Source organism: Corvus hawaiiensis, chromosome 2 (assembly GCF_020740725.1).
Source record: "Corvus hawaiiensis isolate bCorHaw1 chromosome 2, bCorHaw1.pri.cur, whole genome shotgun sequence".
NCBI lineage: Eukaryota > Metazoa > Chordata > Aves > Passeriformes > Corvidae > Corvus > Corvus hawaiiensis.
Window position 1 is genome coordinate 40278839 of NC_063214.1, and position 23856 is coordinate 40302694.

Here is a 23856-nt window from a genome sequence, read left to right on the forward strand (position 1 = left end):
GTGGAGTAAAGGGGGAGAATCCCCTCCCTCAACCTGCTGGCCATGCTGCTTTTCACGCAGCTGGGACATTGCCGGGTCACGTTGAGCTTCTGATCAACACTGATCAACAACTTCTGATCAACCAACACTCCCAAGCTCTTCTCCTCAGGGCTGCCCTCAATCCATTCTCTGCCCAGCCTGTATTTGTGCTTGGGATTGCTCTGACCGATGTGCAGGACCTTGCACTTGGCCTTGTTGCACTTCATGGGGTTCACAACAGGCCCACCTCCCAAGCCTGTCCAGGTTCTCCTGGATGGCATCCCTTCCCTCCAGCATGTCAACTGTACCACAAGCTTGGTGCTGTCAGCAAACTTGCCAAGGGTGCCCTCAGTTCTACCATCCTTGCCAGCTACAAAGATGTTAAACAAGCATTTGAAGCTCTTCACCTTTAAAGACCTGCTGTAAAATAGCACGTTATTCTGAGGTGTGAAGGTAGGAGCTATGCTCCTGGCCATCCCCGTCTTGCTCTTGATTTGGGGCATCTTATTCAACCTGCTCTGAATCACCTTGCACAATAACGTAGATTTTACTGAACCTGACAGATACACAACTATAAAATGGTGATACGGGAGACAATATGATTCTTTCTGCCCTAGTTATTCCTTAAGCATAATTTGAGAACTGCTCACCTCCTTGAGGAAAAAAACAAAAAAAGATAATGAGATTGTTATAGATGAACAAAAATGTTATATACATGCAAAATGGTCTTGTTAATCAACAGAGCTCACTCCCTGCTGGAGGAAGCTCCAGAAGAACAACAGAAATCATTACCATGCTGGTAGGATTGATTAATTAGGAAAACAGCTTCTGCTAATACTCACTAGCATTTATACATTGTAAAATCCACTAAATATATGTGTAAATTACTTTCCTAAAGTGACAACTGAGGGTGCCTGAAGGGTGCCACATTATGTTACTGTTGTTTTCTGCTTGTGTGGGTTTTGCATTGCAAGAAATGCTTCTGCATTGGCTAAGAAAGCCAGTAAGAGGGAGCTGAAATAGGAAGAGGACACACGGAAAGCACGTTCTGACACATGAGACAGGTCTGTCATAAGAGCAAATGAAAGCTGTACGCCAGGGCACATTTTAATGGGGCTAAACAGGGGCTGGAGGAATATGGGATTAAATCCAGGATGCTTCTGCCAGGGAAAGTGTAGGTAAGGACAACACAGCCCCTTTAGAGCCTCAGGAAAACACTGTGAGGAGCAGGATCATCTCCCCCTCCCAGGACTAAGATCTGGACACCCTCTGGTTCTGCTTGAGGAATGGGGTAGCAAAAGCAGGCACACTCAGAAAGCATCTGTGTTGGCCCAGATGCTATCTGTTAGTGCCTTTTGTTCCACAGTATGAATTTCTGGGTAGAGGACTTTCAAATAATGTGGTTTAAATTTAGAAAGTGACCATTCAGTTATCAGTGCAGTTGAAAATTATAATGAAATGGAGCCCGATAACTCCAAAATACTGGTCAAAAGATGATCATCTGTGTAATGTGTGTTTTCTGGAGTTCATGTGTAATTATCAAGCACTATTTTTAGTCTGGGTTTCAGGAGAGTTCTGTTTAGTTCTTGGCTCTGCCACAGACTTCCTGCATGACCTTGGGCAAATCGGTTTCTTTCTCAGTGCCATCTGCAGCATAATACACTTTCCTCCCACTCTAAATTTGTCTTGTTGATGCGGATTATGGGCCTTTTGGAATAGGACATCTTCTTGGTGTGTTCATTTAGTGAGTGCCACAGTGAGGCTCTGAACTTGTGACTTCTAAATAGCTTTTTAATGCACCAAGATCGCCTTCCATGACCAGTGCAACCAGGTGGTGGGTGTAAAATCATTAGCTCTATTGTAGAATTTAGACAAAGCTAATGGGTTTTGGTGCATGCTTCCATTGCAGAACTTTTAATTTCAGCTGCTAAATTTTACAAGCAGGTTTTTTATTTATTTTCCTTCTCCTTTTACACAGAGCAGACCACGCCCTCCTGCTTTGTGGCTATTACCCCGGACCCTGCGATTAGTGTGGAACTGCTGGCTGGTTTTGTTTGCTTACTTGTTTTTTCACCTTCACACCAAATCACAGCAGCAAATTGCCTGGGGCACGAGTGTTTTATAGAACCAGTGATGGGCGCTATGCTTCCGCTCCTCACAGGGACCTTCTTACCTATACTTGGGTTTAGCAGTTTTGACCTGCAGCCAAGTGGGAGGCATGGACAAAGTGAGAAAACAGCAGACTAGAAAACAAACAAAAGTAGCAGCATTTCAAAGCTCTTGCAGAGGAGAAAATAGCTAAAGGTAGACATTGTTAAAAAAAAAGAAGAAAAGGAAAAAAGATGTCAAAGTGATCTCTTTCTCTCTTGAATGACATACGTGATCAGGCAGGGGCCTGGGCTCTACCGCTAGTGAAGGAAACGAACTGAACAGGTGATCAAACAGGTGCCTCACCACAACATCCTATTAAAATAGGTAGAGTGAGAACTTGGATATAAATTCACAAGCGCAGAAGGCACTAGATATATCTCCTCCCTTCTAAAGCCAAAGGGACCAGCTCTTTGGACAGGTGTAGCTTTCGCAGCAGAGTGTCACAGACTCTCACAGACCCCTGGCTCAGCCGCCCAACTGCGCTCGCAGGCAGGTTGCGGTCGGGCTGCCACCCCGGAGCGTGTCCCCGTGCTCAGCCAGCGGCCACCCGGGGGTAGCGGGCGGGAGGGTCTCGGGCTGGCGCTGCTCTGCGCGGGGACCCGGCTGCTACCGCCCGCCCAGCGCGGCTCCCGGCAGGGCTCGGGGTGCAGGGGAAGCCGCGCCGGGTAAGGACGGGGCGGCAGCCGGTGAGTGCAGAGCCGGCACTGCCCGCCCGCCCGGCGGCAGGAGAGCAGCGGGGACCCCTGAAGGCAGCGGGGGACACCGGGCGACGCGACGCCCTGCCGGGAGCGGATGACCTTGGGCGAGGCCACTGTAGGACAGACGTTCCACGAGCGCCTCCTCGACCTCCCCTGCGCCGGGTCCGGGCGGTGAGAACCCCCCGGCGGGCGGGGCCGGGGCCGGGGCCGGGGCCGGGGCGGGCGGCGGCGGCGGCGCGGTCCCTCCGGTCCCTCCCCGCGGGCGGGAGGCGGGCGCGGGCCGCGCTCCCGGCAGGCTGCGCTGGGCTGCGCTGAGCTCGGCGCTGCGCCGGGCGGGGAGCGCCCCACTGCCGTCTCTCCTCGCCCCTTGCCACAGCCCGGCGGCGTCCAAGGCGGCATGGAGACCCAGCGTGGGAAGCGGTGGGGCAGCGCCCGGAGCTGAACCGGCCGGTGCGTACCCGCCTGGGGCTCGGGGAGGGGCGCGGAGGCGATGGCGGAGAAACTTTCCGCCGGGTAAACTCGGCGGTGCGCGGGGGCTCCGGGGGCTGCGGCCGCGACTCGGTGAAACTTCTGCTGCGGGGACTCGGCCGCGCACTGTCCCTGCACTGTGCTCGTGTCCCGCTCCCATCCCCTGACAGCGGCCGGTCGCGCTCCTGCTCTGCCCTGCAAGGTGCAGCAGTGGGCGGCTGCCCCGGGTGCGCTCCCCGCTTCGCGCTGGGGTTTAGCTCGCAAGCGGGCAAGAGCTGGGTTTTCATGTTTTAAAAATTTCCTCGCCGCCTTTTAAGTGCTTTTATTTTGTAGTTTTTTGTTGGCGGCAGCTTTTTTGGGTTTTGAATTTTTTGTTTTTTACCTTGTGGCAGCGAGGGCGAGGGGGTGTGCGTGTCTGTCGCTGCTCTTCAGCTGCAGTTGCTCTTGGCTGAGCCTGGGGACTGGCTGCAGCTGCTTGGGCTGGGGAGAGACGGGTGTTACCGGAGGACCTGCCTGTTCGTATTTCTATCTGTCTGTCTGTCTATCTGTTTGTCCGTCTATTTTTTCCTCCATGTTTTTAGGAGGGAGGGCTCGCCCCGTTCTCAGGCTCCGGCGCCGGGGAGCTGGCTGGAGCTGGGAGAGCGCTCTGTCCGGGACAGTGGGGGCAGCAGCCGTGTCCCCTCGTCCCTGCCGGGCTTTGCTGGGGCCGCTCGCTGCGGGCTCCCCATCCCCTCCGCCCTCTGCGCGCCCCGAAATTCGGACCGTGTGTCAGTGTGTCTGTCCGTGTGTGTGTGTGCAAGGGCTGGGACGTGCCTGGGGTGTGAATCCCTGGGAAGGGAACCTGCTCCGGCTGGCGATGGGTTAAACGTGGCTCTCCCAGCTCTAACTTCTGCTATTAAAGGAAGTAATCCAGCCTCTCCTGCCCACTTTTTGAATCCCGCTGGATTATTTGCAGGGGGAAAAGGGAGCCGCGCTGCCCCAAGGAATGCATCAGTGCATTTTCTTAATTTTTCTTTCCTTAATTTTTTTTCTTACTATTTTTCATGGTGGTTTAGTGCCCTTGCTTTGTTGTTGGGAGGATTAAGCGTTGCCGAGTGTCCTTAGTCCTAGATTCAATTAAAATAAATGGCAACTACAGGGGCCATAAAGGGAAGTCAGCACTGGCATCCCGGCAGAGGCACTAAAACATCAAGTTTGATTAAAAGGAAGGGACTCGAGGAAAGTAGTGCTTCTGTTGGTACTCATTTGCTTTGCCTTTGCAGTGCTGTCAGCTTAGAGAGGTATATGTATCTTTTGATCAGGATTCGTGTGTTCTTAACCAACCTCTGTCCAGCAGAAAGAAAGAAAAAGTCCTCTTCACAGGCAGAGGTGTTTTATCTTATCTCTCATTTAGCAAATGCTTTATGAAATTTGGTTTAAGTTCTCAGAAAAGGAATTAAAAATCAGGAGAGGGTGAACTATGAGGAATGCAGAGGAGAGTTGCTGCCCCATTCTAGTTGCTGCCTGAATGCTCTGCTTTTACTGAGGACTCATTCCCGGTCTGGAGCAGTTGTGTAAGGGTATAAGCATTAACTGGGAAAGCAGAGCAAGGCAGAATAGCCTGGCTAGTACTTGTCTGTCTCTTCCTGCTGACATTTGGAGGGCTGCTCCTTCATGTGAACAAAAATTTCCTTTCGTTGCTTGGAGAGAACTTGGTGGTGGGCGCAAGGAGAGAAGGAGTGATCCCTCTGGATCTAGCTTGCTCTTGGAGCTACTGAGAAAGAGCTTACAGGTGTGATTGTTGTGTTCCAAAAAACACTGGAGTCTTGTTGAGAGAGCCATACAGGAGCCAATGTACTGCAGGACTGCAGACTATGGATATCCCTCTGTCTGATCCTTTGGTGGTGCTAGTGTTGTAGAAAATCAGCAGTTTGGCTGTGCTTGCCTTGATGCAGCAAATCATAGTTTTATTTACTTTTGTTCCTGTTTATTTTAAAGCTTGATTCTTTACATAGCATCTGTTGGCATTGTAATGACTGTGCTCCATACCTGCATGCCGATGGTGTCTAGGATGATTCCGTAACTGTGTGTTATGTTACTGTGTTGTTATCCTGTGTGCTGGACAGGGAGGGCGTATAGCCCCCCCCAGTTTCCCTAAATGCTGGCTTGCTCCTTTTCTCACACAAGGGCCTTCTGTTCCACCAGGTTATATTGTCATGGCTCCTACCATGTTGCACTACTGTGACCTGATGTACTCTGACTGATGGATTCTGTCAAATAGAATGAAATGAACAACTAGGAGGGAGTGAGTTAGGATGTTTAGCCATTGCTTGTTAGGAGCAGTTTGTGGGTGCTGTTCCACTACAGAGATATTTCTGTGCTGGGTTCTAAAATGTCTTCCGACACATGCCAACTGCAGTCATACAGCTGGTATTTACAGGCAGGTTTTTGTGAAGGACAGAAAGTTGGTTAGGATAAGGTTTGTTTTAGAATGGTGTGCCAGTGTGAAACATCATGCTTCTGGCTTCAGGTTTGAATCCCTTACAGTACAGCAGTGTCTTAAATTTCCTAACTGTTTGATGAGTATTTGCTTGCTTATGTGAAGGGTTTCATGACTTTAGCATGCAGTACATAACACAAAAGCTCTTGGCATTGTTAAGACCCTTACTGTGATGGCTGGAAGTTCCAGGGCAGAATGGGCAGGGACTCAAAATTAATGTGACAGAGGTGAAATCCTGGCTATGCTGACTTCAGTGGGAGTTTTGCCATAGATGACAATGGGCCAAAGCTTCAATCCAGAAGTAGTTCTCCCTTCTTGTTGGTAATCCTGGTGTATTCTCTAGGGAAGCTTTTGCTTTTCTGCGCCACCCAGACTGAGTCTGTTAGGCAGAGAAGATAGAAGTCTCTTAGGATGTCATGCTGTGCCTTTCACAAGCACAGCATTCTTGGGAAGGAAATCAGGGCAGATAGGAGTGGAAACAAAACCCCAAATGTGGACACACACTGACTGTCTTGCTGCTTGTGTCCTAAGTCATTCCCAGGAACATGGATCAAGAGCTCTGAATGGAGCACAGTTAGCTTCTTGAAACTGCAGAGGAGGGATCTGTCAGTGCCTGCAGCCAGTGCATCTCCCAGTCCCTGCTTCTGCATTTGCAAATTATCGGTTTAGTGACAGACATTCAATATGTGAAGCAACAGTGCATTCATTAATTCAACCCTACTTAGCCTGTGCACAGTGAGTGAGTTTCCCATGTGTATGTTATCTAGTGAGTTATTCTCAGAGACACTTCATATATACAGCATCTAGATAAATTTTTATGTTACATGACAGTGACAAATGGGAAGTGTTTGCTATGTTCTTCCATGACTTGAAAGGTGTGTGTGTGACAGGATATCAGAATATGCATTTAATCAGTGTTGATTGAAAGCTGGTCCAGGTCATGGCCATGTAATAAAACTGATCTTTACAACAAGAATGTGTTGCTTCAGTTTATTATATTCAGTGGAATAGAAGAGGGTTTGTTAATATATACCAAAAACGTTGACTGGGATTGAGGTATTTGAATCTGTCTGATTTTTTAAATTTTTTTTTTCCCGTGGAAACACTGTGACGTCTGTAATTCCAGTCCAGACAGTTTTCTTTTACAGTACATTCTTCTACCATGCATTCACCCCAGACTTTTAGGTATTTTGCTCCTATATGATGACAAAAGGAATGAAAATATAAACTAATGTGAAACTGAGTAGCCTGTCTTGCATGTGCATCCTTATGTCCTTACTTTAACAGAGTTAAATAAAGAGAGTATGTTAAACAGTTATAAATATACCTTGTTAATATTTCTTAGCTTGTTTGCTATGAGGATTTATGCATCCAAAATGAAACAATACTAATTCCTACTTACTTTATACGAGTGCACAGGCCTCGTTTCATCCCAGTATAAAAAGTTACAGATATCGTAACAGTCATTGTATTAGACCCTGAAGTCATATGAATGGTTAACATCTAGATGTGTGTATTAATGGCAAGTAAATTTTGGGCACTGTTAGTACTGTCAGGATGCAAAAGATGGCAGTGCAGTGAAGAGGGATCTGAGCAAACCCTGCTGGGCTGTCGTTTAAACCTCTGCTCTGGGATCTGCATGGACTTCCAGCTTCTGGGTTTGCGGTTTGGTTTGTTGTTTTTTTTTGGCATAAGTGCAAGTCAAAGAGTTGATGATACCTGTTAATTGTATCCTTTGCTCTGTGTCTAAACCCTAAGTACTATTCTCTTTAGTGCTTGAACTTAAGGGCTGAGCTGGAGGCAGGACTTGCTGGGTGCTGGACTGGAATATGCATCAAGTAGTGGTGTGAGAGAGTTGCTGTTCTTAGCTTGCTTGTTTTTCTTAACTTCATGTGCAGTGCTGCAGGCTGGGGAAAGAGTGGCTTGAAAGCTGCCTAGTGGAAAAGGACCTGGGGGTGCTGGTCAACTGCAGCTGAATGTGAGCCAGCGTGTGCCCAGGTGGCCAAGGAGGCCAATGGCATCCTGGCCTGGATCAGCAATAGTGTGGCCAGCAGGATCAGGGCAGTGACCATCCCCCTGTACTCAGCACTGGTGAGGCCACACCTCAAATCCTGTGTTCAGTTCTGGGCCCCTCACTGCGAGAAAGACATTGAGGTGCTGGAGCCTGTCCAGAGAAGGGCAACGGAGCTGGGGAAGGGTCTGGAGCACAAGTCCAATGAGGAGCTGCTGAGAGAGCTGGGGGTGTTCAGTCTGGGGAAAAGGAGGCTCAGGAGGGACATTATCACTCTCTACAACTGCCTGAAAGGAGGGTGTAACTAGGTGGAGGTCAGTCTCTTCCACAATGTAGAAAGCCATAGGATGGGAGGAAATCGTGTCCGGTGATGCCAGGGGATACTTAGATTGGATATTAGGAAAAACTTCTTTGTGGAAAGGGCTGTTGAGCATTGGAAGAGGCTTCCAAGGGAATCGTCACCATCCCCGGAGTGATTTAAAGGATGTGCAATGTGGCACTTGGGGATGTGGTTTAGTGGTGGACTTGGTGGTGCTGGGTTAATGGTTGGACTGGATGATCTTAGACATATTTTCCCACGTAAATGATTCTATGATTCTATGAAAACTACAAGGGGTTTTTTGGGTGAAATTGGTGTTGCATGGGATTAGTAGCACTGATATGAAAACTTCCTGATTTCATTCTTTTTTTTCTTGAAAGAGTCAGGAGCAGACTTTGAGTAGGGTTGCAGGGATGTAGAGAGATGTAGGGTTTTGTGTTGGAAAATTCTCCATTGTCTTATTGAGCTGTTGTTGATTTTGCTGCTGTTCTTGGTGTATGAGCCTGGCTACTATAATAATTATACCTAAACATGTCTATGCCTGTACTGCCTGTCACCCACAGTAAATCAAAGGCATGGACCCTGCAGGCACTTAAAGCAAGTTAACACAAATGAAAAACGCCAGTGGCTTTGCCTGGGAGAAAACAATATTTTCTTTCTTTCTCCTAGATGATGACACTACTGATTGTATGGCTTCCACTGTGTGAGTGTAACTTCCTCTGACATCAGCGCGTGTTGGCTTGGTCATTACACATGTGCCAGCCCAGTGCAGCCCCTGCTGCAGAGCCCCAGTGGTGTTGTCCCTCTGCTCCTGCAGAGTCCACAGCTCCATCCCTTGGCTGCCGAGCTGGTCAGAGAGATGTGGCAATATGTGGGGTGGCTCTTCTGGACTGAAATCCCTCTTCCTTCTCTACTGTCTACACTGATTTGGCCCTCCTTCTAAAAGGCATCCCTGATTTTTAAAATTTAAAAAAATTTTTAAGTAGATTTAGCAGCCCATCCTGAGATGTGGTGGGCTTTCCAGGCAGGTAGCCATGAACAGGCTGAGTTAGGCCACTTCTGTCTTCAGTGGAGCTGGTGGTGGGATTTAATGCTGATTGTAGTAAGAACTGCTTTTGGGCCATTTGGAACACTTGAAATCCTGCCCTGCAGCATTTCCATCTTCTTAGCTTAGTCCTGTAGAGCATCTGGGGAGAGGAAAATAGTTTTGAAGACTTCCTGTAGTGCTGGTGAGAAATGATCTGTCACCAGCACTGGAAATGCACCAGAAACACAACTTGTTTCTGCTTGCACTGTGCAAACTAGCCATAAATAACATTTCTTCCATGTCTTTGCAGACTTCAAAGAGTCTTCCAGCTGTTGCAGGAAGCCTATTGAGAGAAGGTAGCTGCAAGTTTAATTGTAGCTTCAGGACTTTAGCTCAATCAAAATCCAAACAATCTGATAAAAATTACAGACACTTGAATGTTGTTAAAGGTTAAAAGTAAGCCCTCTTCAGAACAGCTATTAATGTTTACATCTTAAAAAAAGGAGCTTATTAATATTCCTAAATAGCATTGAACATGTATTATTTTTCCCTTCAAACTATCTGAGCACTTCGTATGATAGTGCAGGTTATATTTGGTGATAAGTCCATATAATGACAGCATAAATATCAGTTTTGCTATCAGATGTGTTGCACTGGTATCTTTTTGATATTAAACATGATTATGTCCCACATTGCTTAAACAAATCATGGTACCCAGAGTCTTAAGCGGATGCCTTTGTATCTGCTACAGGGTGAATTTTTTTGATGACTCCTCATATTTCATGGAATCCTAGAATGGTTTGGGTTGGAAGAGGCCTTAAAGATTAGCTAGCTCCAACCTCCCTACCATGGGCATGGACACATTTCACTAGATCACATTGCTCAAAGCCCTATCCAGCCTGGCCTTGAACACTTCCAGGGATCGAGTAGCCACAACTTTGCGGGGTAACCTGTTTCAGTGCCTCACCACCCTCACAGTAAGTAATTTCTTCCTAATACCTAATCTAAACCTGACCTCTTTCAGTTTTAAGACATTACCCCTCATTCCATCACTACATTGTAAAATGAGAACTCCCTCTCCAGCTTTTTTAAAAGCTCAGTTTAGGTACTGGAAGGCTGCTAGGAGATCTCCCCAGTGCATTCTCTTCTCCAGGCTGAACAGCCCCGATTCTCTCAGCCTGTCTTCATAGGAGAGGTGTTCCAGTCCTCTGATCATCTTCATGGCCCTCCTCTGGACTGACTCCAACAGGTCCATGTCTTTCCTATGCTGAGGATCATGGAGCTTGGTGCAGTGGTCTAGGTGGGGTCTTGTGAGTGGAGCAGCGGGGCAGAATCACCTCCTTCAACCTGCTCTTCATGCTGCTTTTCATGCAGTCCAGGACATGGTTGGCTTTCCGGGCTGCCAGCTTACATTTCTGGCTTAAGTTCAGTTTTTCATCCGCCAACATTCCCAAGTTCTCCTTCTCCCCAGGGCTGCTCTCAGTCCATTCTCTGCTCAGCCTGTATTTGTGCTTGGGATTGCTCTACCCCTGTGCAGAGCCTTGCACTTGGCCTTGTTGAACTTCATCAGGTTTGCACAGTCACACTTCTTGAGCCTGTTCAGATCCCTCTGGATGGCCTCCCTTCCCTCCAGCATCTCAACTGCACCACACAGCTTGGTGTCACCTGCAGAGTTGCTGAGGGTGCCCTCAATCCCACTGTCCATGTTACTGACAGAAATTATAAAAAGTTCTGCTCCCAGTACCTACCCCTGAGGAATGTCACTTGGAGTTTGACTAACCAGAAAATTCCTTATCCACCAAGTGGTCCATTCATGAAATCCATGTCTCTCCAGCTTAGAGATAAGGATGTTGTGCAGGACAGTATCAAATGCTTTGCACAAGTCCAGGTAGATGATGTCTGTTGCTCTTCTCTCATTCACCAGTACAGTCCCCAAAGAAGAAGGCCACCAGATTTGTCAGGCATCGTTTGCCCTTAGTAAAGCTGTGTTGGCTGTCACAAATTACCTGCCTATTTTCCATGTGCCTTAGCATGGTTTTGAGGAGCATATGCTCTGTGATCTTGCTGGGTACAGAGGTGATACTGACTGGCCTGTAGTTCCACGGATCTTCCTTTTTTCCCTTTTTAATGCCACAGTGTGAACTTTGTGGGCCTGCCATGACTTCTCAAATATGATAGATAGTGCTTAGCCACCTCCTCAGCCAGCTCCCTCAGAACCTGGAAATGCAGCTCATCGGATCCCATGGACTTGTGCCCCTTCAGGTTCCATAGATACTCTTGAACATCATGTCCTGCAGCGGGTGGTTATGGCTTCTCCATGTCCCTGACTTTGCCTTCACTGGCTTGAGTGATGGGACTGGAGCACTTCACAGGGAAGACCTGTGGCAAAAAAGTCATAAGTACCTCAGTCATTTCTGTATCCCAGGTAACCAGGTCTTTTGTTTCCTTCTGGAGAGGGCCCACGTATTTCCTAATCTTCCTTCTATCACTGGTGTACCTGTAGAAGCTTTTATTGTTGCCCTTTACGTCCCTGGCCAGATTTAATTCTATCAGTTCTTTGGTTTTCGTAACCCCATCCCTATCTGCTCAGACAATCTCACTGTATTCCCTTCAGGGTGCCTATCCTTGCTGCCATGCTCTGGAAGCTTCCTTTTTGTGTTTGAGTTTGTCCAGGAGCCCATGCATCCATATTTAAATAAATAGTTAATAATTTTGAGATTTGCATGGGTGGGGTGGGTTTGGTTAGGTTGGTTGTTCAGGTTTGGTTTTTTGGTTTTTTTTGAAAGCTGGTGTTTGAGATTCTTTCATTCATCCTCTAATTGGCAATTAGACAATGGCAGCTCTTGCTGCATTTAGGTGCATGAAGTCACTGCTTGCATGGCTATGTCTTTGTGGTGTGATTTCATGTGAGGTAGAGTTGCTAGCTTGTGTTGGGATGACCTAGCTTTATGGATTTTTGCTGTAGTGCAGTGATAGATACACAGGTAGTCAATAAACTCAGAGCTGAGGTTTTACATGGACATTTTTTCCAGAGGCTTGCTGTGATATTTTTTAGTGAAAATTGAGACACCACTATTCACTGTTAGGATTTTCAAGGAAGCATAATTGCTGGTTTCCTTTAGAGAAGACCAGCCTTTTTCTTTGTTCTTTCACTTTGAAAAAAACAAAAACAAAACAACCCAAAGATCAGTGTTGCTTTTGTTTTGCCCTTGATAGTGGGTGTCCATATTATTGTAGTGGTCCAAACCTGGAAAAAGTCTGTGCTATCCAGAAGGAAATGTTCCTCTGGCAGAGAAGCTAGAGGACTTGGTGGAACAACAAACAGCAGGAGTAATTGTTACTATTGTTATTTTAAGCTGGAGGTTTTCATTCAGGGCTGGGATGCAAACAGCGAAAAGGCAGATGTTGCTTTCCGGTAGCCAAAGCCTTCCATGTTGTCAGATACTGAATAGCTGGAGGCATCATGATGGTAAAGCCTTTTGGCACTTCTGCCGCTTGCCTGGACCCAGGAGGCTGGATAATTCTGGGATTTTTGTGAGTCTTCGGGGAACAGACTGGTTTTAAAGTCTTACTATTGACCTTCCACATGTGAACGCAGTTCTCTCCAAATGATGTGTGAGCTTTGGATCACCTTTGATGCATTGGACGAGGCTTTGCCAGCCTGCCCTGTGCAGGCTGCTGGCTCGCTTCCCTCGGCTTCACACGGCAGCATCTGTTTGGGAGGTTCTTTACCCAGCATGTTTGGTGCAGGGAGTATTTAAAGATGCCCACAAGGCTCCTTTGGTGTGGTTTACTGCATGAGTAAAAACCAGTGTGATTCAGATCATTTGGACTATAAGCAATTTTCTGTGTGCTTTTGCAGCCATATCCTGAGGTCAGGAGTAAATGGTGAGGCACATATGCTGCTGTCGGGGCTGTGAGGATTGACCCTTGCCAATCCGTGATGCATCTGTTTGGCTGTGATTTGTCTTTGGGTGAATTTACATGGTGAGGTGTAGCTGGACTCATGCTGGGCCCTGCTCCTCTGAGCTTGCACAGTGCATGCTTGAGTTCTGCTTTGGAGCAAACCAGCAGATCACGCTGACAGCTAGAGCCTGAAGGGCCCTGCTGGAAGTTAAGCCAGTGGTGATTCCCTGTGGATTATCATGGTGTATGCAAAAAGACCTGCATACTATGTTAGAGCAGCAGGATACAGAGTTCTGTTCCCTTCTCTCTGCTTCCTCAGCTGTTTTCAGAAGCTGCGTTCTGAAACACCCTTCCAAGAGCTGTTTCTCTCTGTAGTGGTTTAGTGACAGCTAAAATGATTCTTGAACATTAACAAGTATCAGTTGATCCACAGCTGACTTGTTCACGTGTAGATTGTGCGTAAGGAAAGACTAAGGGAAAAGTGAAAGGGAGGAGAGATTTCAAGATAAGCAAGGAGTGAGTAGAATGTACTGCTCTGTCTGGACATGGGTTAATGGATGTGGACGAGCTAAGGATAGGGAAAAGAAACAGTGGGAGGGTGCAGTTTTCTGATGTTGGTGACTGCGTAAAGGAACATGGAAGTTTTGGGGTCCTGGATTATGCTAGGTATCTGGCTGGGGAACGGGGAGAAGGAGAAAGATGGATGGGGAACTTCAGCTATATTAGCCTTTACCTGGTTTATTTATTTATTTTTTTTTTTAAGCTGTCTTAAGTACCTGAGATTTTCAGCATGGCTAGAACAACATAGCTGATGTCTTTGTTTGGTGTTTGTAGATTGACAAACCTAAAATGTGCTTTCAGACTTAGTTTTTCATTAGCTAACTACATGCAAGTGGGAAATGTGTCTGCACATAGATTCTGGGAGACAGTGATGTACAAAGGATCTAGCTGAGATTGAATCAAATTTGACTTCTCAAAATTTGGTTACTTTGGGAATGCTTCATCCCTTATGTTATTGGTTTGTTGTTTTGTATACAAAAATGAAGGTGGTGGTAATAATAAAAGCAGTTTTTCTACCTGTTCTCAGAAATGTTGACTAAGGCATTATTGCGATAGGCAGATGAGCTAAAGGATTGTGTTTTTTGAAGAAATTCACATCACTTTTCTCACTAACTCTTCCAAGTTTTCTTTTGGCTTCGCAATTGCTGTGATGCACAAGTTCCCCTTAACCTAAGCTTTCATGAAATGAGTTTAGCATTCCATGACTCCTGCAAATGTAACAGTCTGTCACAGTGTATGCCCCATGGACTGGCCTGGCTCACATCCACATTAAGAGGGTCTTGGCAAAAGGAGGGAAGTGGAAGCATCCTGTGGTGATCTTCTGTGCATATAATATGCCTTTCTCACTTTTGTTGCTTTTCTCCCATCTACTGTGTGCTCTCCTCCCAGTGCCCAGCCGCAGTGAGACCACCCCAGTTCCATGTACCAGTGCAAAAAGAGAGCTTAGCCGTTCACATCAAAATTAATTTTTCTCCTGATTGCTATGTTGCTGGAGCTGTAGGAGCATCCTTACTCATTTTGGTAGTCCTGTTGTGTATGTCAACACTGCATCTTGAGGGTTGTTAATATGTTGCCACCAGGAACTACAGCCAGAGGTGAAGCCTGAGCTGGTGAACCCAAGTGCACATGGTGGTGGATGGTGCTCCTGGGCAGCTGGGGCTCGCACAGCAGCTGTGTGCAGCAGGCAGGCTGGGCAGGGAGCTTTTCATAGCCACAGAGCATGCTGTGCTCATGGCCATCCTCGCAGACGCCCTTCAGGGGTTATATGGAGATATGCACTGGCTCTAATAGGAGTCATTAAGCAGAAATTATGTAGGTCATTATCCTGTGTGGAGTGGGAGTTCTTGTGCAGTGTGTGTGTACATTGAGGATCGTGGCTGTTATTGTAGTACGTCCTTACCGGATTTAAATAATGTTGCTCTTACGTGTTTTAAAGTTGTTCATAATAGGATTGGCCACCTTCAGGGTGCACTTTATGCGTGGGCTGTCTTTATTGTACTGACAGTGTAACTGTATTTGTTGCTGAAGGTCAGCAGAAGTCCTAGTTTCTGCTGTCCTCTTGGTTAAGTAGTTCTTGGCAATTTTGGAGTAATTTTCAATCCATCACAGTGAAACTGAGATTAGAAACTAATTCTTTGGATTTTGGACGAAAGGAATAGTGATTTCTCATGAATGTTCGTTTCCCTGCCAGTAGAGGCTGGATGACTTAATCTCTGCATATATCAACATGTTGATCAAGTTTCACACCAAAGTATCCAGGGCTAACTATAACAAATATTTAAAAATGTAAACCCAGGTTGTAATTGAAAACCTTTCTTGGTTATACAGTTCTGAGCGTAATGAAATGACAGCTCAGGGCTGGATTTTTAGGATAGCTTTATCTGCAGTAATACTCAGCTCTAGGTCTATCAAAACAGCCTTCAAAACAGCCAGAGCTGCCTGTGGCATGGCATTTGCTCAAATATGCCTTAATAAAGTCAGTGCAAGGTTTCCTATCCAAAGGAAAAATTAAGTCTTTGGGTGTATCTGCTTTTCATATACCTGCTAGGAAGTCCTAGGGCTGATATTCTGTGAAAATGGCAAAGTTGGATTAATTCTGGATGTGTTTCCTGAGGGAGATGTGACTGGTTGATTTGCTCTTTCCTTCCTTCCTTTTGGGCAATGACAATAACGCTGAAGCCCATGTCATGTGTGGAGATGGGAGCAGAGCCCTTTGCAAAGTGATTGCTGAGTGCCTGCTGTTAACAGAGCAGGATTTTAAAACCAACCATCATGCAAAGTTGCATGCCATCCCTTGCAAATGGAGGTACTTCAACCTGCTTATTCCAGCAGGTGGACGCCAGGTGCAGCTGGAGGAATCAGGTGGTTGTTGAGATCTAGATGCTGAAACGCTGTAGACCGAACTCATCTTGTTTTCGCCGCTGCCAGCAGGAGCACTTCATTTGCAGTAATGTTATTTTATCATGAGCCAAACAAAACCACACTATTAAGCTAAAAACACACCAGACTGTGGGTTTTAAAGGTATCAGTCAGTCTGTTAATTTAAAAGAAAAACCTTTTTCTAGCTTGCTTTCCTGTACTGATTCATTTTTTAGCTCTTAACATCTCTTCCCTGCCCACTGTTGAGTTGACTTTGACATTAGGTCATTGGGACAAAAACAGGAATGAGGTGTGTGGGGTTTGCCACCATTTACAAAACCAGTAACTCTTTTCTCCCTAAGAGTGTGGACCCTGAGATAGAGCAGACTTCATTGCTGGCTGTATTATGAGCATATAAACGTTTGGCATCTTCTATAATATCCAGACTTTCAAATCTGCCCCAAGATACTCACTTCATAGTTAGAGAGTGAAGAAATAAGTCTGCAGACCAACAGTTGTTCCAAGGAAACCATTTTACCATCTTTGTCCCTGTGTGCCAGTGTTTTTTCCACTGAAAAAAGAACCTGAAGGGAAAAGTGGAAATCCTGAAACTGACACATTAGAGAATATTTCCCAAATTCATTTGGAGAGAGATGTTATTGCCTATTACCTTCAGGTCTTGCATTGTCTTGTATTATACAAGTCTGCAGAATCTCTGAGGGTCAAGGTTTCAGTGCAGATGTTAGCTTGTCTCACCCCTAGCAGTAAGTCCCAAAGCTCTGTCTCCTAGGAAGGGATTAGTGCCGGGCCCTCATACCCCATTTAAATGGACAGGCCTGTGTTCCACCTGCAGTAGTGGTAGTACTGCACAGACACAGGATCCTGATTTGTTCTAGCGATTGCTTTCTCTAATGAGTTCCCAGAAAACATCTACTATATCTCGGTATTTAGTGTTGCATAAGATGAACCTTTAGAAGGAGGAGATTATGGAGCAGTTCAGTAGGAATGACTGATAACAAGTCAAAGTGCTGCTAAGCAGCCCTGAGCTGCAGCTATCTGGTATGGTCTCACTGGCCATCCCAGCCAGCCCCATCTGGAGGCTTGTGTCTGCGCTGTGGAGACACAGCTCCAGCCCACAAACATGTAGTGTATTTCACTGATACATATAAAAAGGTTTTGACAGTTAGGACAGGATCCTGACATGCTCCCATTTTAGAAATTAATTAATCAAGGCAGAGGCAGGTGAACTTGCTTTCTTCACAGCCACAAAGTGCTACAGGTTGAGTGACATCTGGGACCCAGGTGTCCTCAGATTTTTGATGAGCAGCAGACTATGCTCAGCAATTCTGTCCAAGGGGAAGAAGTCACATAAGCTTGGCCTAGCACTGCAGTGCTAAAAAAGTCACTCATGTTGGTTAGAGCACTGTGCATGTTGATTTAACTTAAGGTTTCCTTCCTGCTCTTCCCTTTCCTATAAGAAATTCAGCTTCAAAGCAGCTTAATAGCAGCTTCGAAGTACTTATGTGGTATTTCTCTAAAGAGCACTGATTCAGATATTGAGGTAGTCAAATATCACCCATGAGCTGCAGTTTGTCTGAGTCCTGGGAACTGATGCCCTCCCCACCAAAGACAACCCGTCTCCTGGCCTCCTTATCATCAGCAGAGCTAGAGATAAAGGAATTCCATGCCTGAAAGGTCACCCCAGCTTAGTAACAAGCCTCCCTCTATGGTTAATGATAAGCACTTCCAGGTGGGTTTCATTCCTTCCTTCCCATGCATCTGGCCAGGCACTCCAGGTGGATGATTCATACTGCTTACATTGATTACCATGGCAGTGGAGTTGACTAGTTTAGATTAGATTCATAAATTTTAGCCATCTGAATTGGATGAAAAAAATTCCCCACTTATCATCTTGGGTGAGTTTAGTGACCTCCAATAGTGCTGCCACACTAATGTCTGTTAGAGAACTATATTGGTGAGAGAAAAGAATAAAGAAAGGTATTTAGGAAAACAGATGAGAGAGACTATGTTACTGCTAGGCTTCTCTTGATTTGAAGACCCAGGATGGTTAGAAATTGCTAATATGCTTTCTGTAGATATCTGCTATTGAGAGCATTTCGGCATTGTGTTCTGTGAAAGTTTTAGATGAAAGTTCTTGACAGAGGTAAGCAAGCTTAATTTACAGGAACTCTATTTGGGAAGCAGCAGTAAAAAAGAAGATGATAGCAGAAATTAAAAGAGAGAGGAAGTTCTGTTAATGCCTGTCTTTTTGGTGGCAAGTAGGTCAGTGAGCTGAAAAGGACCCTAAACAGACTTGCAGTCCTCATACAGTGAGGGTGTTGAGATGGCAATTTAATCAGGGATTGGTTTCATAAAACAAGGAGTACTGGATACATAGTCAGCATTGCAGAAAACATGTTTTATTTTGATTTTGAACATGAAGATAAAACTTGTGTCAGTCCTGCATTCCCATGCAGGGATAGCCAAAGCCATTGTCTTTGGTTTTATGGATGGAGGGACTAAAGGAGATTAATTGAGGCCATGCAAGATTATTGTGTTGCACATGTGATTGCTGACCTTGGTGCGAGGCGCTGTCTCTTTGTGTGTCCCATGCAAGGCAAACCGTGCCACGGCGTGGGTGGCAGAGGGACCGTGGGACCCCCTGCTCAGGGCTGCTGTCACAGGGGGTGTGCAGGAGTCGAGGTGCCCTGATTCAGAAAGCCATTTGCGTGATGAGCAAGTGACGACACAATTCCCGCTCCCCAATGAGCATGAGTGTAAGAGTCCAATTATTGTGCACATAATGAGGAGATCGCTGAAAGAAGGACTGGAGTTTGGCAAGGCAAAATGGGAATGTTCTCTTGCTTCCATTTTGCACTGGGAAGCCTCATTATTTAGTTATGTGATTATGGTTGTAGTTCTGGCTCTTGAGGTTTGAAGTTATTGAAAGGATGATGTGATTGTCATGGTATATCTGGGGATCACATGAGGTAGAGTAGGAAAGAGAATGAGACCATATAACTTAGCCTTTTTTGGAAACATCCTGGGGATGATAGAGGAGTAATTCATGGGTCAGAATATGGACATGCCAATACAAAACAGAATTAAGTCTATTAATATTAACCATTATTTATTTTAATTTTTTTAAGGAAGGAAAATTTCAAACCTGTCTTTATGCAAACTGATGTTTATTGAATGAGGGATTCAAATAATGAGATTTCAATCTAGGAAACTTGAAACAGCTGGAAGAATTGAACTGGGATGGGATGCTGGTGCAATGACAGCAATGGGTGGGGTATGCATTGGTGCTGCTGAGCTGGGAATGCTCTGGGGCTGACTGGTGGGTACAAAGCTGCAGCAGGAGACTTGCCAGCACCCTGGGAAGCCAAATCTGCTGCTTCAGTGGAAAATATGGTGAGAAATCATGAATGAACCATTGTCCTGAAAGTATTTTGGAACCTCTAAATTTTTACTTATGTTTCTTTGGTTGGTTTGGCTGTGACAAAAAAGGATTTTCACCCAAATAGAGTTGTTTAGGAACACTTCTCCCATTTTCCAGCTCTTCCAGATTTTTTTTCCATTGTTTAGGCAGCAAGGCAAGTGATATGGTTGTTGCACCTTGAAACGGCCAGTTATTTTCCAAACAGTTTAAAAAACTTCCATAAACTTGAATGAGATGCTTTAATAAAAAATGTGTGCATGCACAGAATTAAAAAAGCATCCTCATCTAATTTTTCTCTTTTTATTTTTTGTATAAATTTACTTAACATGTAGCGAGACAGCAAGCTGTGTACCTGTTTAGTTATCACATTAATGAAGCTCTAGGTTGAAAGAAGATGAAGTTATAAAAATGAAGTGCTTCATGGCATTGATTTCTCTAGATGCTAACAAGGCAGAATTTGAGTGGAGATGACAACAAAGTAATGTCTCTGAGGGCTCGCATGCCAAATTAAAGAAAATGTAAATAAATTAACTGAGTCATCCTGTTACTTTGCAGGATAAGGAAGTTACACAAACAATTTCTGGAGTCTTCTAGAGGTTTTTAAAACTAGTGATGCAGTACTAAAGGCATATGAGATATTAAAATAATTTCTTGGTGTATAACAGGCTTATATTTTGGAGTGGGGAGTTTCTGAGAAGAAATGATTCTTTATTTAATGCACAGCTGTATGGTGGAATCAGTTGCAGAAGTAATGAAAGTGAAACCTGCCAAATGACTGGGACAAAAAGATAAGTCCAGTCTTCTTCAAAGTATCGAATGAATCTGTAGAAGGCTTAGGATGCATTAATGAAAGATATAAATTAAAGGAATTATTAGAGGTGTGTATGTGGCTCTTTTGCCTCCAGAGGGAGGTGGGAGTCTCTCTCTGCCATGGGGTCTTGTTTGTGCAGTCCGTCCTACAAGGAATTTTAGAACAGCCTCATTGCACAACTGTCTCTCAAAGTAAACCTGATGTTTTGGAGTGTCATATTTGTGTATCTCAGTGGCTTTGTTAGTATCACAATGAATTTACAATAAAAGGGAAGCACTTTTTCCTTCTCTGCTCTGTACCTCTTCACTGGTGCTTTGTCTTCAGCCTGAGGCAGTACCATCCGACTGGAAACATCCCTCATCTAACATGGCATGAGTTTCTTTAGGTGTGGTATTCCTGCATCAGGTTGTTGGGTTTTCCCTGTTGTAAGCGTGGAGTTAATGTTTTTGCAGAATTACGGATTTCAGGTGATAGTGTGCAAATACAAGTGAAAAACTGGCCTAATAAAATCTCTTGTATGAGATGTAGCTGTCTGAGAGAAATTTTACCTTTGCTATAAAATCTAAGCCTGAAATTGAAAGGGAAAAACACTTGCCATGTTCATGATAACAAAGCATGTGAAACTGGAGTCTGTGATGTCACTGGTTTTGTAGCACAGCTCCAGAACTGTGTTTCACTTTAGGAGGAGTCAACTTAATAGATAAAGAAGCATTATATTACATGCTTTGGTGTGGATTTTATATTGATAAAGTATGGGTGTTTCTAATACAAGTCCAGGTTGCAGTTAAGATGGAGTATTCTTTCCTGTGATTGTTGCATGGTTTTGCCTTTCATAGCTTTAGCAAGTCCGTGGTTGAAAAGAATTCTGGAATATATTTTGGTTGTTTTTTCTCTCTTGCTTTTTGTACAGTAAAGGTATAACCCATAATTTGTGATCTTATTCAGTCATCTTTGAAATGAATTTTTCAAGAATTTTTAAGAGATTGAAGGTTTCTCTTTGCCTATTTTATAAAAGACGTGAAAAACCAGGTCACATCCATCTTTTAAAATTTTCCATTGGGTTTTCTTTATTTAGATTTTCTGACTGATTTATTTACTTACTCTATTTCTTATTTAGTTACTTAGATTTTCAGATTGTTTCATTTTTTTTTTTTAGTTTGGATTTTCTGTTATAGCATCTTCAGTGTGATACATCTGGTCTAAGTTTTTGAGGAGGCAGGGAGGTGACTTTTGGGACTTTTTTTCCTGTTTCTATGTTGGCCTCAGATTGGTGCAATTCTTTTTATTACTTTCGGGAAATAGAAATAGAGAGAGATAATACACCTATGGAGAAGTAATATCCGTCTGTAAGGAGGTGAGTAGGGAAAATTGGTATCCTGCAGAAATAGAATATGTATTAGTTTACATTTCCTTCTGTATTTTGAGCTTTAAGAAGTGATAGGGTGAGCTGTTGTTGCAAGCTTCTGGTTAATCTGATGTTTTTAAGGTCTGCTTTCCATTGCAGTCTGGGAGTCTTGCTCCACATTCAAGTTGCTAATTCTTGACACACAGGATATTTTCCTTCTCATTAAAATGTATTTATTTATTTTGCACTGAGAATATCTTGCTTAAGATGCTTCTTTTGATCTTTGGTAATGTCACAGACTCAGTAAGGCTGCTTGCATAAAGTAGTGTTTATCTCATTTCACTTTTACATCCACTGTTAATTGGCCCTGAGTAATAGAACCCCATTGCAATAACTGTTTTAGTTTGCCAAATCTCAATATGATGTCCAAAAAGATGCAGGTAATATTAGTGCTTGGAAATTGCTCCCTGTCTCTAATTGGAAGGCTTCTTCATGTGTTTCTGAGATTTTATTTGCATTTACTGGGTTTTAGGCCTTTTCAGAAATAGGGGGAGGGGAAAAAGGTATAGCGAGAAGTACAAAGTTTTTGCAAAAACAGTTTTGTTTTTTTTTTTTTAGCTTGAATTTGGAATATCACGTTTCTAGGGCAACAACTTCATGTAATGCAGATCAGCAGCTGAAATACTTCTCCTAGCAGCTGGAGAGTGAAGTTAGCAGGACCCACGGTCTGTTCTGCAGCTGATACCGGGAGCTTTGCGGCTGGTGGGGATTGTCCCTGAGCTGCCCTTAGTAGCTGGTGTCATTCTGGGGAGCAGCAAGCAGCACTGAGTGATACCAGAGGTATCCTCAAGAGAGGTGGTAATGTAGGATGCTGCAAGTTCAGGGAGGTGAATAAAAGCAGATTTCCTATAGCTCTGGCTCAGGAAGAGCTTTGAGAGGAGGGAGGAGGTGACAAAGTGAGCTTTCTCCAGCAACTTGGATTGCGGAGGAATGTGAAACTTCACAGTTTTCTCCCATCTTGCTCTTGAAAGTTAACACAAGAAATAGATAGGAGTGGGAGACAGTTTTCTGACAGGAATCCCAGATTCTTCATCCCCAAAAGCTGAGATGGTGACAAGAAGCTGGGTACTCAGCAGAGTTACCCGCAAATTTTGTTGACTGCGTTAAATCCTCCAGCAAGCAGGTGTCGGGTAAATGTTTTGATTCCTTGCAGTATATATTTGCATATTTGAAGATTTCTGGTACTTATGACTCATTTTAGTTTGCCCAAATCTTAAAAGGAGCAAACCAGCAAGTCCCTTAATTTTTATGGGATTGCTATGTAAGGGCTTTGAGATGCATGCCCCGAGCTGGGCATCCTGGGAGGGTGATGTACGTGCAGGTCCTAACCATTGGCATCCTATGGATAGCTGTAGTCACACCTCAGACTATGTGAAGTGTCTTTAACCATCACTGCCTGATCATCTCCAACCCTGAACCTGTTTTCTACCAACACCTCTGCTGGGTCCCTCTTGCCCTCCCCAGCATGATTTGTGTCCTGCTTCTTGACCAGGGTGGGTGGGTGTTGGTGTCACAGGTCAGGCTGTAGCACCAAGCAGCTCTGGCCCTTACAGAAGGTCCTATGAAGTGTTTTAGAGGTCTGATGGAAAGTGATGCTTCATCTGTAGTGACATTTTGTTTGTACAGTTTTACTTTCTTTATGCAAATATGCTGGGGGGGGTTGGAGGAAGAGAAAACTTGCTGAGAGAGTATCGCTCGATGCCTTGAAGCATGTTTTCCTTGATAAAAAAGCTTTTTCTGTAAATTTTTCGGTTTTGTCACTTCTCATTTGCTGGGATCATGAAGGGTGATAATGTGCTCTGTGTAACCTTCTTACATGTATTTTCGTCTGGTACATTAATAGCTTCATTAATACGTGAGGAAAAGCAGGTTTCAACTTACTAGTTACTGATCCAAACGTGGAAGTGGTATTTTTTTTTTCTAAAAACTGTAATTCAAGGTTATGCATGTGCAAAAATAGCTTTAGGCTACAACAAATACTTTCTTCAGCAGGTCTAGCTCATTTTATTGACATATTGTTTTGTAAACTGCGGGTGATTTGCATTGTTTTCAACCAAAATAACTTGCATCAATCAACATAAGAGGGTAATTAATTTACATATTTTCATTGTGGAAATGATCCAGACATTTTTACTCTACGGTGCTAGACTTGAGGGAGGAAAACTGAAATAACATTTTGGGTTTGTTTTTAAGTTATTCTTC

General features: G+C 44.6%; 1 protein-coding gene and 1 long non-coding RNA gene across 2 annotated transcripts in view; one reads left to right on the forward strand and one right to left on the reverse strand.

Moving 5' to 3' along the window:
* LOC125321528 overlaps positions 1-23856 on the reverse strand; it is a 435308-nt gene that overhangs the window by 400804 nt on the left and 10648 nt on the right. The gene's annotated exons all lie outside the window — the stretch shown is intronic.
* Positions 3183-23856, forward strand: part of FAT3 (FAT atypical cadherin 3) — a 407855-nt gene continuing 387181 nt past the window's right edge. The window contains exon 1 of the mRNA XM_048294524.1: positions 3183-3317. The gene's annotated coding sequence lies outside the window, so the exon portion shown is untranslated. The remainder of the gene's footprint in view (positions 3318-23856) is intronic.